The sequence below is a fragment of the Natator depressus genome, chromosome 2, assembly GCF_965152275.1.
Source record: "Natator depressus isolate rNatDep1 chromosome 2, rNatDep2.hap1, whole genome shotgun sequence".
Classification (NCBI taxonomy): domain Eukaryota; kingdom Metazoa; phylum Chordata; order Testudines; family Cheloniidae; genus Natator; species Natator depressus.
The window spans coordinates 252,390,170-252,404,583 of NC_134235.1; the positions used below are offsets into that span (position 1 = coordinate 252,390,170).

Sequence of the window (14,414 nt, forward strand, 5' to 3'; positions counted from 1 at the left end):
CTTCATCGGATGTTGAGGAGGATGGTTGCAGGGGGTGGGAAAACAGAAGGTACCTATATAATAGGCACCTTTTGGAGGCCTCATATCTTCTCCCACAGGCAAGGCAAATACTCACACCAAAGCACACTGGACCTCAACATACTCCCAAACCACACTGCAATGTGATGATTAAAGCTGGGCGAATAGACTTTTTTTGGCGGGGGAGGGGGGAAGGGGTGGTTTGCAGTATTTGCCAGTACAGCATTTCTTTGAATGAAAACTACGGATGATGGTATTTGTGACCCATTTTTCTGGCTTCCCGAAAACACTCCTATAGAAACATTTTTGTACATAAGATGTTTGAGGGAAAAGGTAAGAGCTGGAAATGTTCTTACAGATTGACACTAGACATGCTAATGTGGCCATTCTGAGGATCTGGGGAAGATTGGACACCATCCTGTCAGAAAGCAGGAACCCTACCATGTGACTTGGGTGATTCCCCCACTGCACCAATAATGAGTTATGACTCGTGAATACTTGCAGCAACAGCCCTGGCCCATAGCCTGTGTTGGAGCCATTCTACAGGCTCAGAGGTGTTGGTAGCCACTATTCAGTAGGGTCAAAGAATGACCCAACTATTAGCAGCCTGACCTAGTCTAGTCGTGAGCAGACAAAGGAGCTATAGGTCTCAAATAACGAGTTTGCCCAGCTCTGGCAGTCAGTGACACTGTGCGGAGACACCATACCATTAACCATCAGCATGTCCTGAAGCTGGCGAGGTAGAGCCCAGGGTGGAGCACAGGCCGGAGCGCAGCTGGGATGAGAGCACCAGTGACAAGGAGAGAAGCAGTTGATCCTCCCTGCAACCCAGGGAAGGAGGCAGAGAGACCATGCTCTCCTTGGCTGGGGGTTCCTCCCCATGACCATCCCTGCCCCTGGCCACCCACGCTCCCGGGGGATCTCTGGGCATGCTAGGCCCTTGTGGGGTGGTGACAAGTATCTGCAAGAAGTGACATGGGCTCTCCGGATGTCAAAGCAGACAGAAGCAGCAGACAAGGCTGGGGTGTGTTCAGAACAGGGACACATTTTTCTCTAGGCCTGCCTCTGAGGAGATTGGCACTGAGAGCCACTGGCAAGAATCTGCCTTGTGCAAACTCTGTGTCAACATTTGTACTGGGGTGAGGACTCTCCAGGCCTTTTGCTGGGTGCATTGTTTTCAAATGCACAGAGAGATGAAGATTGACTTAACCTCTAATAAGGGTAGGGTAGCGGCCCCTTTGTGGCGTCTAATGAAGAGATTATTGATTCAGTAACAGGATACAGATCAGTCCCAGGGGAGCAGCAAACTCGGAGATGAATAAAGCTACCAATTTATCATGAACAAATTTTTCCTTCTCTTGATTCCATCCTACTCTGCTGTAATGGAACGGGTTCTGCCGAAGTACCCGGACTGAATCTGGAGGCAGAACTACATGGCACGTTACAGGCTGGAAGAGTCACCCGAGTTATGCAGCAAGAAACACAACTGGATTCTTTTTAACTCCACTTCCTCCTTTCCTCGGAAGCCGTTCTGGTTAGAATTATTCCCAGCAGCCTCTTATCAGAGCGGCAGCGTGCACAGCCTAGGGGAAAAGGCTGTATCCCTCGACCACCTTGGTGAGATTTATTTGTGTATATTTCAGAGTAACAGCCGTGTTAGTCTGTATTCGCAAAAAGAAAAGGAGTACTTGTGGCACCTTAGAGACTAACCAATTTATTTGAGCATGAGCTTTCGTGAGCTACAGCTCACTTCATCGGATGAAGTGAGCTGTAGCTCACGAAAGCTCATGCTCAAATAAATTGGTTAGTCTCTAAGGTGCCACAAGTACTCCTTTTCTATTTGTGTATATTGTTACTGAGCCGAACGGCCAAAGGTTATTGCCACCCAGGGCTGAGCCATTCGGGAGTGCAGTGGGTGGGAGGGGGAGGGAGAGAGTGTGAGCATGAGCAAGTGCTTCCTGCTCACTGTGAATACACTGAGCCTCCTTCAGAAGCTCAAGCAGAGCCACGTCCCTCTAAAACAAGGCATCATGGTCACAGCCAAAATAGAGGGCCTGGTTTTTCAGCCCCTGCCAATCTCACTGCCTTCCCCTGGAGCTGTGTGCGGTGGCCCCGCTGAAGATCAGGCTGTTAAAAGAGAGCAGGTGAAATAGTCCCACTAGAAGCAAGGCTGGGAAAAGGATTTTGAGTTACCCGAGCATAACGTCCTACAAGGCTTCTTCAAAAGGAAATGAGCCAAGTAACAAATAGGCAACAGCCAAGCTCTCTGCAGGCTGTATAAGATTTAACTTCATTTCTTTTATGCCGTTGGGGTTCTGCATTAAAATTAAAAGACATTTTGCACCACACAGATCTCTGCTCTGGGGTTCCCCCTTCTAAACCATTCAAGGCCAGATTTTCAAAAGTGGCTTTTAATTTGGGGCTCCTCGAGGTGGGGGCCCAATTTAGGCACCCAGGTTTTAGCTGTAGTGTCTAGACAGCAAGCACCTAAATGGGCGGCCTGATTGTTAGAGGTACCAAGGCCGGATTGCTCGGTTCCTCTGCTTATCTGGGTGTCTACATATCGATTTAGGTAGTTATCGTCCCCCCGTGAAAGCAGGTAGGCCTCATCCTCAACTCTGCTCCCTTGACTTCACACAGCGGGCTGCAAGGACTGGGTCCATGCTGTTAGCTTTCAAATGGCAAACAGAGAGATTAATGTTTATTCCAACTCTCGAACTTAGCTCAGAATGAGTTCATCAGACATTCCAGAGGCGAGGGCAGGCAGTTCTATAGGGCTGCCCTTTTCTTGCTGAAGAGCTGGTGCATGGCTGAGGTCACAGGTGAAACAAGCTGGGACGCTGGTGTTGAAATTCCCGCATGGCTCGTAACAGGTGTCCGTCTCCGTCCAGGAGTGGCAGTTTTAGTCAGGACTCAGGTGCACGGCCGTCGCTGCAGAGGGAAGCTCGCCCTTTGTCTGGTTATCATACCCTTGGACGCAGCATGGTCACACACAACAGAACGAAAGTAGAAGCACGACTGGCGAGAGATAAGCAGCTGCCGACCAACCAGATCCAACTCCCGCTCCTTCCAGTCGCTTTCATGCAGCATGGGGAGGATCTAAGCTCTGAGGTCCCCGAAACAGAGCCAGACTTCAAGGTGATCTTCCCTTGGGAGAATATTACCAGCACCCTGCAGGGGCACGGTCAATGCCAGCCGTGTGGTACAGGTTTATCCTATCGTCTCTGACCATGCTGTAGGGAACATGCAGAGAGCTGCTGGCAACAGTGTCACCCCTCACCAATGCATATATCCTATTACTAACTGGGAGCGCTCTGTAAGCCATCGGCAGCATGTGATACATACATTGCACCCTCCGTGCTGTATCCACAGAGGAGATGAGTTCGCTACAGCTCTCGGCGCATCGATTTAATCCTTTAGCTCAAAGCACAGAGCCTCATGCTCCTAGCTCTGGGACTCCTGCATGCAACAGGTGGGGACAGTCCAGCAGTGCAGGTGCATTGCAGAGTGCGCCACTCGCCTCTGTTACAGCAGCTGAGTTGTTATGGTCGTCGGTGCCGAGCTGGGGTTACAGCAACACCCCGTGCTGATTCAATGGGATGGTGTGCACCAGGTGAGCAAGTGGGTGCAGAAGGCCTGACCCCAGCCCCTCCTCTCCCCTCTCCTCCCCTCTCCTAGTACTAACCAGTGGAGTTGAATGAGCACAAGGACGGTGTAATAAATTAACCCTCACAAAGGAATGGAGTAAGTGATGCTCCACCAAGAGTGACGGGAGCAGGGAAGGAATGGGTCCTCCCTGAGACAGTATCACCTAGGAAGCTCCAGTCACATTGGTCTCGTTGGGGTGGGGAGCAATTTATACTTTGCCCCTTACCCTGGGCTCAGCCTAGTGACCCAGTTTAGCCCATGAAGGATGAGGTGTCTGAAACAACCTGCCACCAACACAGCTTTACAGGAAAAGACCAGTTTGGGCTCATTAACAGCAAGGGGTATTTTGTTTCTCCCTGTACCTTGCAGGCCAAGCAGACCCAGTATCCTGTCCAAACACACGACTCTGCCAAAAAGGCTCCTGTCTGTGCACCGGCAGGACCGCAACACTGAGTGATGCAGAAAAGGAGCGTCTGGTCCAGGAGTACAGGATTAACCACACACATCAGTGTTATTTCACCACCCACTGGAATGCAGCCACCTCTGGGGCTGAACATGGCAGCTGTTCCGCCGGAAGACCGCCGCACAATATAAGAATTTAGGAGAGGAAATAAAGATACAAGATGAAAAAGTCAGCCTCCATCAACAGTTACCGCATAGTACTACACACCTTGGTTTTGTTACCTCCAGTTCCACTGCATGGCAAAGACTGAATTTTAATGTCGATGTGTGTGTGCACTCCCATGGTTAAAATAGGATAGATACACTCACAGCTATAGATATATGCCTGTATGTAGGGTGACCAGATGTACTGTTTTTAAAGAGACAGTCCTGTTTTTTGGGACTTTTTCTTACATATGCACCTATTACCCCCCACCCCCTGTCCCATTTTTTCACAGTTGCTATCTGGTCACCCTACCTGTACGTATCTTATTTAAATGCTGACAAAACCTTAACAACACACATTCCCTACTGGGAGATAGCTATAGATATCTACTGTCTAGCTAACATAGCTCCACAGAATCCAGCTTCTAGGGAGCCATGTGTTGTATCATGTCTGGTTGCTTCCAGAAGAGCTGTTTTAAACACACAGGAGCCAGAAGCCTAGACTTCATGCTCATGACATGCCAAAGGAGCATATTTAGGTTGTGGGGGTCTGAAGCTCGAAACACATTCCACTGTAAAGGCCCAAGACGGATGGCGCTCAAACATACAATTTAGCATCCCCAATACATCAAATCTCTTTGAGGTGGGTAGAGAGCAGCAGAGAAGCTTGTTATTATACAACAAAGTGCTGAGCCAGGAGAATGAGAGCGAGCGTGGCCTTAGGAGAATGAAGGGCAAAAAATCCCAGGAAGGGAAGTTGTTTTGAAGGCACTTGGCCTGAATAGTCCCATACGGGTCATGGAAGTAATCACATTGTTTTGTGCTAGAAACAGGATGTGCCTATGAGCCGTGAAAATCACTGGTATGTGTCTCCTATTTGCCATTAACCCCATCTCCTGGGGGGGGGGGGGTTATGGGGCTCCACGGGACTAGGGGGAGATGTGTTTTTGTGTGAGAGTGTCAGGTATGGATTCCTCTGTGACTGAGGGTGATGGAAGGGCGTGTATGTGGGTGGCTGTCGGGTCAGGAAGGGGATGTGAAACCCTGGGATAAGAGATGCTCTCTAACTAGAATTGGGACCAAGCCATGAAGTTCGGATCCCAGTATGGATCTGAATGTCCCTGAAAGCTGGATTCAATGTTCCAGTTTGGACTTCGTCTCCAATGACCATCCAGAACACTAAGAAGATCACTGCAAACACTGTAGCGTGAGGTATACACTGTGCTCGTCTCTTGATGCGCTAACTCCCATAACCTGGGAGTGAGTGTTACTTTCCCGAGAGGGAGGAGTTTGCGGGGGCAAGATGGCAGTGAGAGCTAGTAGAGAATCTATTAGTAAGCTGGAAACGATGCAATTGGGTGAACTCTCTGTGAGGAGATGAACACAGCAAATTCTGCTGGGAAAATTAATGGATATTGAGAAGTCAGATTTTAGAGGGCTGCAAAATGTAATGGAACAGTAGGGCCAAATCTACATGACAATTAGAGGTCCCCTGCTATTGTGAATGCAGCATAAAGAGCCAAGACAGTGCAACCTTCCGGCTTTGTTCCTTCCTCCACATGTAATGTTCTGTCTCATCAAGCACTTCCTGAAAGTAGAGTTCTTCAAGGGCTTGTCTACGCTCAGAAAAATTGATCAAAATACACTAAAGATGTGAATTTAAGGTGGATTGATTAAACTGCATTAAACCCCCATGTGGACATACTTATTCAGGCTATTTTGGTTTAGCTTACAAAGTGAATTAAGATAAAAACTTATTAATTCTGAATAAGAATGTCCACATGGGGGTTTAATGCAGATTAACCAACCCACTTTAAATTCACACCTTTAGTTACTTTGGATTAATTTTTCTGAATATCCCCAAGTAGACAAACCCTAAGTTCCTGTACGTGATTACACAATATCCCCCCGTTATGGGAACCTATTTATTGTAACACCCAATATGGCATTTTATGACACGGATGCTCCATAGACTTGGTGAAAGTGTGGCCCTCCCATTTTGGTAGCAGATAAGACCTTAATCGTGTCCCTGAACTGTGGTAAAACGTAGGACTGTCCACTTCTTTGGACAGGACGCTTCGGAAGTATGACGTGAACACAGACACAATCCAGCTCCATTGCACCCAATGGGAGCTGGGCAGGCAGCACTGGCTAGGCCCCAACCACATAGGACAGAGCCCCTGTCAGGAACCAGCTGCGTTTGAACCAGGCCACCCAACGTGGTTAATGGTGCAGCACAGATGGATGCTTAAGTGGCCACTTCTCCGGAGGTGGCTGTGGATCCGTGGAGTGAAAACTGCTGCACTAGCAGGTCTGGAGACGGACACCCTCTCTCCACAGCACAGATACCGTGTGGGCAATAGCCACAAAACCTTCTTTTTACCACCGCTCCCCTCCTGCCTGGAGCACTGCCTTCTTCCCTCCTCAGGTGCCTGCCTCAGAACAAACCTGGTGGCTCTGCCTCAAAGCATGGCAAGAGGCCGCCATTCCCATTTGGGAAGCCTTAGCAACAGTTGCCACAAAGTCCTTCTTAGCAAATAATGTCATGAGACCTACATCATTGCTGGCGGGAGGGGAAGGGGGGGGAGGGGAGGAAGGCAGCTTGTTTGTGCAAAGTCAAAACAGGCTCACCTGCCTTTGCTGAGCGCCCGCAGCAAGGCATGGAAATACAGGCAATGGTTTCGTGGTCTGGATTGGGCTCTCCGGTACTGCCCATGTACTTTGAAAGCAAGCAGCATCCACCATGCAGTGGATCCCAACTGGAAAGGCCTTGTAAAACCCCCAGGGAATGCTAGGAAGGAGGCTGCTCCTAGCAGTGACCTACTGCCACATCCTTTGCAAGGTCGGAGCCACACCTAGCTACTCTGTGTAAAGACAGCATAGAGCTTCATCACGGTGTAGTTCCACTCCCCACAGAGCAAGTTTGCTTCAGTTACCGTAGGCTTTGTCTGCATCTTTCGCCAGTATATTGCTTAAGGAATGCAAATCTCCCACAGATGCTAATTCACATGGTTTCTCCTTCACATTATAAATGTCATGTCCCTAGGAGACGTGCCTAAGAAAAATACCAACAAATAAGCCTGAAGCTGAACTCCATTACAAACCAATTTCTCCTTAGTATAATTTGCCTCTCAAATGAACAGGGCGAACTTGGGAGGTAACAAAGCACAAACAGATTACATACAACAGAGCCTTCACTTCCTTTTAAGCAGCAAACTGCTGCGTATTCAGACTTTTAGCAGATCTATACTGATGAGGCCATGAGAATAGTGTGTTCTGTTGATCTAGACCTTCCAGATCATTTGTTTTTGCCCTCCCGTGTAACAATTGGACGAAAAATTCAACCTTAAACAAATTCCCACTCAGCAGAAAGTCAAATGAGGGGTGTCAAACAAAACAGAGTTGATTATGTGTTGCATGAAAATAAAGGTAAGCCTGGGGCGATAACCAGTCCAAAAGCCTATGTTTCCTCAGAGCAGAGGTGTTAGGCAGATTTGCCAGATTCTCAGAAATCTGAGACGAAAGGTTTGTGTGTGCATGAAATTCTCAGTTCAGACCCTTCAGTTGTGTAAATGGAGCTACCCTGGTTGACATCAGCTGAGGCTCTGGCCCCATTTTTGTTTTAAATACAACTGATAAGACATTGACAGGGCTTTGTTCTGCCACGCAGTTGGAGTGCTCATGCCACAGCTTCGACATTTAGAAATGAAATGAAGAGGATTAAAAAAGAAGCTTACCTTGCTATAAAGTGTGAGGTCTCCTCAAAGTTTCTGCCTTTCCAGCTACACCCACAAGCTGCGTTCTCACCCCTTCGGCAAGCTAGAGTCAGACACTGTTTGCTGCTCCGCCACCTCTGTCAGCAGGGGAACTGCAGAAATCAGTAATTTAATACTGTACTTAACTACAGGGAACCTCCTCCTAAGAGATCACACCCATTCCCTTCAATGAGACTTGCTAAGAGACAGACCCAGGAAGCCACGTGCTTCTACCCAAGGTTTTCTAGGCTCATTGTCAGGGCTCAGCAGACACTGGCTTTTCTGTAATATCCATGTTACAAATTCAATGGGCATTAATGATTACAAGCTGCTTTGCTAGAGAGCTGTTTTGCTTGCATTTACAGAGTGGGTGTTGGATTTTTTTTTCATAGGTTTACGGGGGCAGTGGAATGCACCGATGTCTGGATGACATGGTCACATGACAGAGCATCAGATCATCCAACAAGGCTGACCCGCTGTAAAATAACTTGCCAGGCCCCATCCTGCTCAATCTCCCCATCTCCTAGCCACATCCTGCCAGCCTGTAACTTCTCTCCTCAGTCCATGGTGCACAAGCAGAGAATTGCTGGAGCTGATGGGCAGAAGCTCTGACTGGCAACTCAGAGGTGGGTCATTGAATAATTTAAATTGTAAACGCCTGTGTCCAGGAACCATGCTCGGGCTTATCCATGAAAAGTCAAAGGTGCTCCTGGAGGTCAATATTTAATATGATGGAAGGTAGCAGCATCCATTAGCCTCTCTCTATCTTACTTCCTCATCTGTAAAATGGAAATAGGACTGCCCTACCTCTCAGAAGTGTGGTGAGATCCATATGAGAGCCATACAAGCACCCTAAGGGCACACAGCTCTTAGAGACCGGTAACAAACCTATGGTCAATTCATCCTGCCTGTTAGGCTTGCACTGATTTGTTCTTTGCAGTATTCCTAGCCATTTAGGGTTAACCCACACCCACCACTATGGGCCAGACCCTCAGCTAGTATGCGTTGGCATGACAGCGATGGAACTACACCGACCCAGACCCTCTAAGGATCTTGCCCACAGATGTTTATTTTTAAAGGCCATTTGAAAGACTGACACATTTCAGAGACCACAGCACATAACGTCGTAGGAACAGGAATTCATTTGCTAACCTCACCCCAAATTAACGCAAAGCTCCTTAGTTTCTGACTATTGCATCTCATTTTCCATTTAGTAATGGCTCCAGTTCGGTTGTGGGGGTTCTATCTTCAGCCCTTACAAAATAAGACCTGTACAAATCTTTAAGTCAGGCCTTAATAATGGTTACATTATACTGGTGGTGGCATACAGGGATGTGGGAAAGGCCTTTTGTGGTCACTAGAACGCACATTATCTATGAAACTTTAGACACCGGTGCACAAATTTTTGGCCACAGCGTAACCTTCCTGTTGCCCTTCACATAAAGTAATGCAGGGTTTTATTTTAAGTGGAGCATTGGGTATTCATTTCTCAAAGTAGCCCCACATCTTTTAGTGGGACAGTGAGGAAAAGCCTGGTCTTGCGGTTTTCTCATAGGGCAGTAGATTTGGGTTCTATTTCTGGCTCTGTGACCTGGGGCAGTCTTCAAATGTGGCCTCTGATTTTAGGTAGACCAGTTTCTGGGTGCCCTGCTTGGCACACATGGGGCAGCTCTTCAGGGGTACAGAGCTCCCGTCAGCAATTAGTCAGTGGGTGTGTTACTGAGGCAGAGAATATTACAGATCCTGGATCATTAGTTCAAGTGATGGAGACTCATACTTCTAGCTCCGGTTCAGTCTCCAATGTGTCAGCCAAGATAGTGGCCACTACATGAATGGGGTCCTGTCTGGAATTTGAGCCACTGTGGGCCTTGGGATGAGCATCGTCTTCCAGGAGAATGTAATCCACTGGTGAACGTGTGTTGTCTCCCCCCTGTGCCCAATCCACAGAGGATTTGGCTCTGCTACAGTTCCCGGTGCAAAGCCTGCTTTTACTTCAAGCTCGAGAGACTTGCGCTTTTCATTCTGAAGGTCCTCTGTCCAGGCCTGGTGTACTGGTTAGGAACAGTGGCTGTCACAGCCCCACAACTCCAGCTGAAGTCCACGGAAACTGGGGACACTCAGCCCCTCTGAAAGTCAGCCCATTAGGGATGAAAGTTGGGCACCCAACATTAAAGAACACTTTTGAAAATTTGGTCCATTCTCTGTGGTAACATGAGGTTGAATTTGTTAATATTTACATGTGCTTAGGGCCAAATCCTACTCATTGACATGGGTGTAAATCAGGCATGCATTCACTGGCTTCCATGCTCCCATCAATGTGGGGAGAAAGCAGACTTTGGCTTTTGAAAACCTAGCTGGAAGGTGCTGTAGAAGATCCAAGTGTTATGGGGTACAACACGATGGGTGTGCACAAGATCTCCCACGTGGCTGTAGGATGGTGTTTAAACTCACACACCTGCCATGCCCTAAACCACCCCCATGCCAGCTCAGTGTGAGATGTGTGCTGTACATGTGTGATTTGGGTTGAGTTTGATCCAACCTGCAACACCTGAGCCTTCTGGCCAGAGAGTAATCCTTCTTAGAACCACCCTCCAAAACCTCCATGTTCCAGGCTGTCGTGGGATAACCTGAGGTTCTTATTTTGAACTGAGTTTAGACTGGAGGACATCAGGGTGAAAACCAGAAGTGCCATTAAACTGCATTTCTGGCACTCAATGTCACATACCCAATGACCACACAGCCTTGATTTGCTCGTCACTGGAGAGGAGGAGTGAATATACACCATATTCTCCCAGTGAGACTGTGGCCTTTACCCTCAACCACACCACTGCCTTCTTCACTGAAGATCTGTTGGAAGGGGCAGGGACAATCCCTCCTTTCTGGATGCTCTGTTAAAGGAACAGAAGTGCCCAGGCAATAGGGATAGATGGGCAGGTTGGCTGCAATGGATCTATGTGGACACACACCAACTGAAGGTGGTCTGCTCACTTGCTTGTGCATAAGCCTGTCTACACAGGCAACCCTAACCTCTCCAGGGACTGGGTCATGCCAGAATAGTACCCTGACCCATATTCTAACATCGTTTACTCTTGGCCACCTAGCTGGGAGCAAGCCTAAAGCCTGGCAGTAATACGGCTTAACCATACAGTTTGGTTCCATCCATCCTGACAAGATCAAGCTATGCAATAAGAAGGATAGGAGAGTACTGCTTTTAACCAGGAGATTATGGCAGGCAAGGAGGGCTTTGTACCCTACTGTATATAGCACTGCTTCCCCCCAGTCTTTGTCATGTCCCTTCAGCTCTGGATGAGCCTAATGGGCCTGACTTAGAGTGATGCTGAATGGTAACAGCAGGTGCTCAGCACGTTTGAAAACCAGGTCCAGTCTCATCAGATCCAGCTCACAAGGGTGACTCATGCTTGCGTCACGTGTGCTAACGATGGGGGTACTGCTCCCCACTGCTCAGCAGGGAACCGCATGCACAGTGCATGGGCCAGCATGCTCTTTAGCGTTAGAGCTGGTCTGAAAATGTGCTTTCCCCACTGAAAATTTAAATAAAAATAAAATAAAAAATAATCTTCTATATTTTCCATGGAAAAAAATTGACTTTTTGGTAGACAATCCACACCTGAAATATTTTGATTCTGAAATGCTATCCTGGTGCCTCATGGGGGTGGTAGGATGGGTGCCTCATACTCCCTTTCTCTTCATTAGACTGGGTGCCTTAGTTGGACTTCATCTCCCATGATGCATCATGGTCTCCCCCTTATCGTGAGAGGAGGTACAGTGTAGTTGCATCATGGAAGTGTCTGACTGTGGTGCATTATGGGAGATAAAGTCTGATTGGGGCAACTGGCCCAGAGAGAAGAATGAGGAAACTGAACTACAGCTCCCATGAGGCATCATGGTGGGATAGCTGAAACAAAGCATTTCAACATTTGGCTAAGACATTTCAATTTTTGGATTTTGTTTTTTAAATGAAAATTCAAATTTTTCCACAGAAAGAAATTTTTATGAAAAATTTAATTCAGTCAAACCCCCCAGTTTCCCAGCAAAGAACAGTTTTGATGGACACATTTTGAGCAGCCCTCTGGACAATATTAAGGAACGGCTTCTGAGATGAAGCTGCATTGATGGAGGAGGAGTGTTTTAGGGCCAAATCCTGAGCTTCTTAGTTCGTACTCAGTCCTTTCTGAGCCAAAACTCCCATGAAAACCAAGAAAGAAATGAGCCTCTAATGTCTGTGCATATCAGTGGTAATTAGCCCAAGTAGGGATGGATCGAGTACTAACCTGGGGACTGAGCCCCGCTGCCTTCAGGGTATGTTTTGCTGGAGTAAGGAATTGGCCCACTGAGCACAGTGATAGTTACTTTACTCTCTAGCAATGTTTGTACGTGGAACAGCTTGGCAGGTGAGAACCCTCTCTGGAAACAGTAGCTGTCCTGGAGTTCTTTTGTGAGAATGGATGGCATACTGGTATGTAGCTGCCTCTGGCTGGCAATTGTGTTCCGGTTAATGGTTAACACGACTGCACAAAATGGAACTGCCTTGAAATGAATAACATGCCCACAAGGCTATGGGCTGAATGCTCCATTGCCTAGACTCCTCGTTACCTTGATGTAATCCCATAACTTGAGCAGCCCATAATACTAATAGTCAACTACCATACAGAAGCTGCCTCACTTCACGCGACAGCACAGCTGTTTGCAGTTGTATCATGTGGCCGGGCTGATGCTAGCGGTGGGTAATCATTAATACTTTACCTCCTGTGGCATCTTTCATGCAAGGAACTCAAAGTTCTTTTGCAAATATTAACTGTGACTCCTTGCACCTGGTGAAGGAAGGAAATGCCCCACCCGAGCTGAGGCCCAGAGGTTCAAGCCACATTGTCAGAAATGGACTCTGATTTTGGATGCTTTTGTTTTTGGATGTTCAGCTTGAGAAACTGAAGGCTTGATTTGCAGATCGGCTGAAGTACATGGGAGCAGCGGGGGCTCAAGCACCTCTAAAATCAGCCCCATTGGGGTCTACAGTTGGGTACCCCAAAAACTGCGGCGGTCAAACTTTTCAAAGTTCAGCCCTAGGAGACGTGCTTGAAGTTGCACAGTGAGTTAGTGGTAGAGGGCCGGGAGCAGAACCGAGGATTCCTGACTCGGTCTCATGCTCTAATCACTAGGCACTCACTCATCACATGGATGTTGCCTCAGAAATGACTGAGCTGACCTCAGATCCTTGAGAGGAATCTAAGGTTGCCATTTGGGCACCTCTATCAGAAATTGTTAGGCTCAGCTGCATTAACTTCTTTGGGGGCTTTCCATCCCCCAAGCAGAACTCTCTGCATTCCAGAGTCCCGGGATGGGGAGGGAATGGAACTGGTCCTGCCTGAATCTGTACCTTCAAATGTCCCTGGGAGTTACCTGCATAAGCCTGGGTACAGCAAACCCGCTAAGATCAAAGCTGGGGCCGCCACACACAATTGCTGTTGCAGTCAGACTCCCCTGGAGGGCCAGTCAATGTGGAGAAGGAGGAGGAGGAGAAAGAAGGTGTACTGAACAGCACAGGAGGGCTTGCAAAGCTTTTAACTATGTATTTGATACAATCTAACTGGACAACTGAGGCTGAAACTCCTAGTTGGGTGGAGTGCCCTGTGGGGGTGCGAGGGATTCATTTTCCTACAGAGACTGGCCCTGCGCAATGGTCAGTGCTTAGCTAAGGAGTGAAGTGCTCTGCACCAGTGCAAAGCGTTCACTGAAAGCAGAAGGATCCACTCCTGAGCTTGTTTTGTACCACCGGGTTTTTTTCCCCCTTAGAGCATTCCCACCGTTGCGGTTGGAGAGTCAGATCTGTGAGGAGCAAGCTTGCAAATGGATGTCACACAGGAATGTGCAGGCTCCCACTGAAGACTTGGCAGGATGCTTGGCCCTTTTTTCAAACCAGTTTTTCTTGTGTGTCTTCCTCAAAGTGTTTATAACCTTTAGGAAAAGTCACTTTCCATTCAGGTCTGCCCTTGTCTAAGTCTTCAAAGTTATCAGGATTCATGCTGCACGAGGCAAGATTCTGCTTAAAGGTGTCTGTGAGGCATTTTCGTTGACCACGCCTATTGTGCTTTCCAAGTTTCAGCTTGCCAAAGAAAACACTTACCAAACACACAATGAGGGACATTAAACTAGAGGTAGAAGCCATAGTAGAGTGTAAACAGACAGCAACTGTGCAGCCAACGTGACAAAGGAGAGATGGAAAGAATTCTGGTTTCACTCCAATGTCCAAACTAGAAGGGAGTAAGATATTTCCTTGGGAAACTTTCCATGTTAAGACCAGTGAGGAAAAAACAAACCCAAACCTTGGGCGAGAGGGATGGAAGGTTGGCTCTGTGGTTTGGCCACTAG

General features: G+C 47.8%; 1 protein-coding gene across 1 annotated transcript in view; it reads right to left on the reverse strand.

Moving 5' to 3' along the window:
• Window positions 1–8,144, reverse strand: part of VILL (villin like) — a 55,083-nt gene extending 46,939 nt beyond the window's left edge. The window contains exon 1 of the mRNA XM_074946375.1: window positions 8,010–8,144. The gene's annotated coding sequence lies outside the window, so the exon portion shown is untranslated. The remainder of the gene's footprint in view (window positions 1–8,009) is intronic.
• Window positions 8,145–14,414: the final 6,270 nt, after the last annotated feature.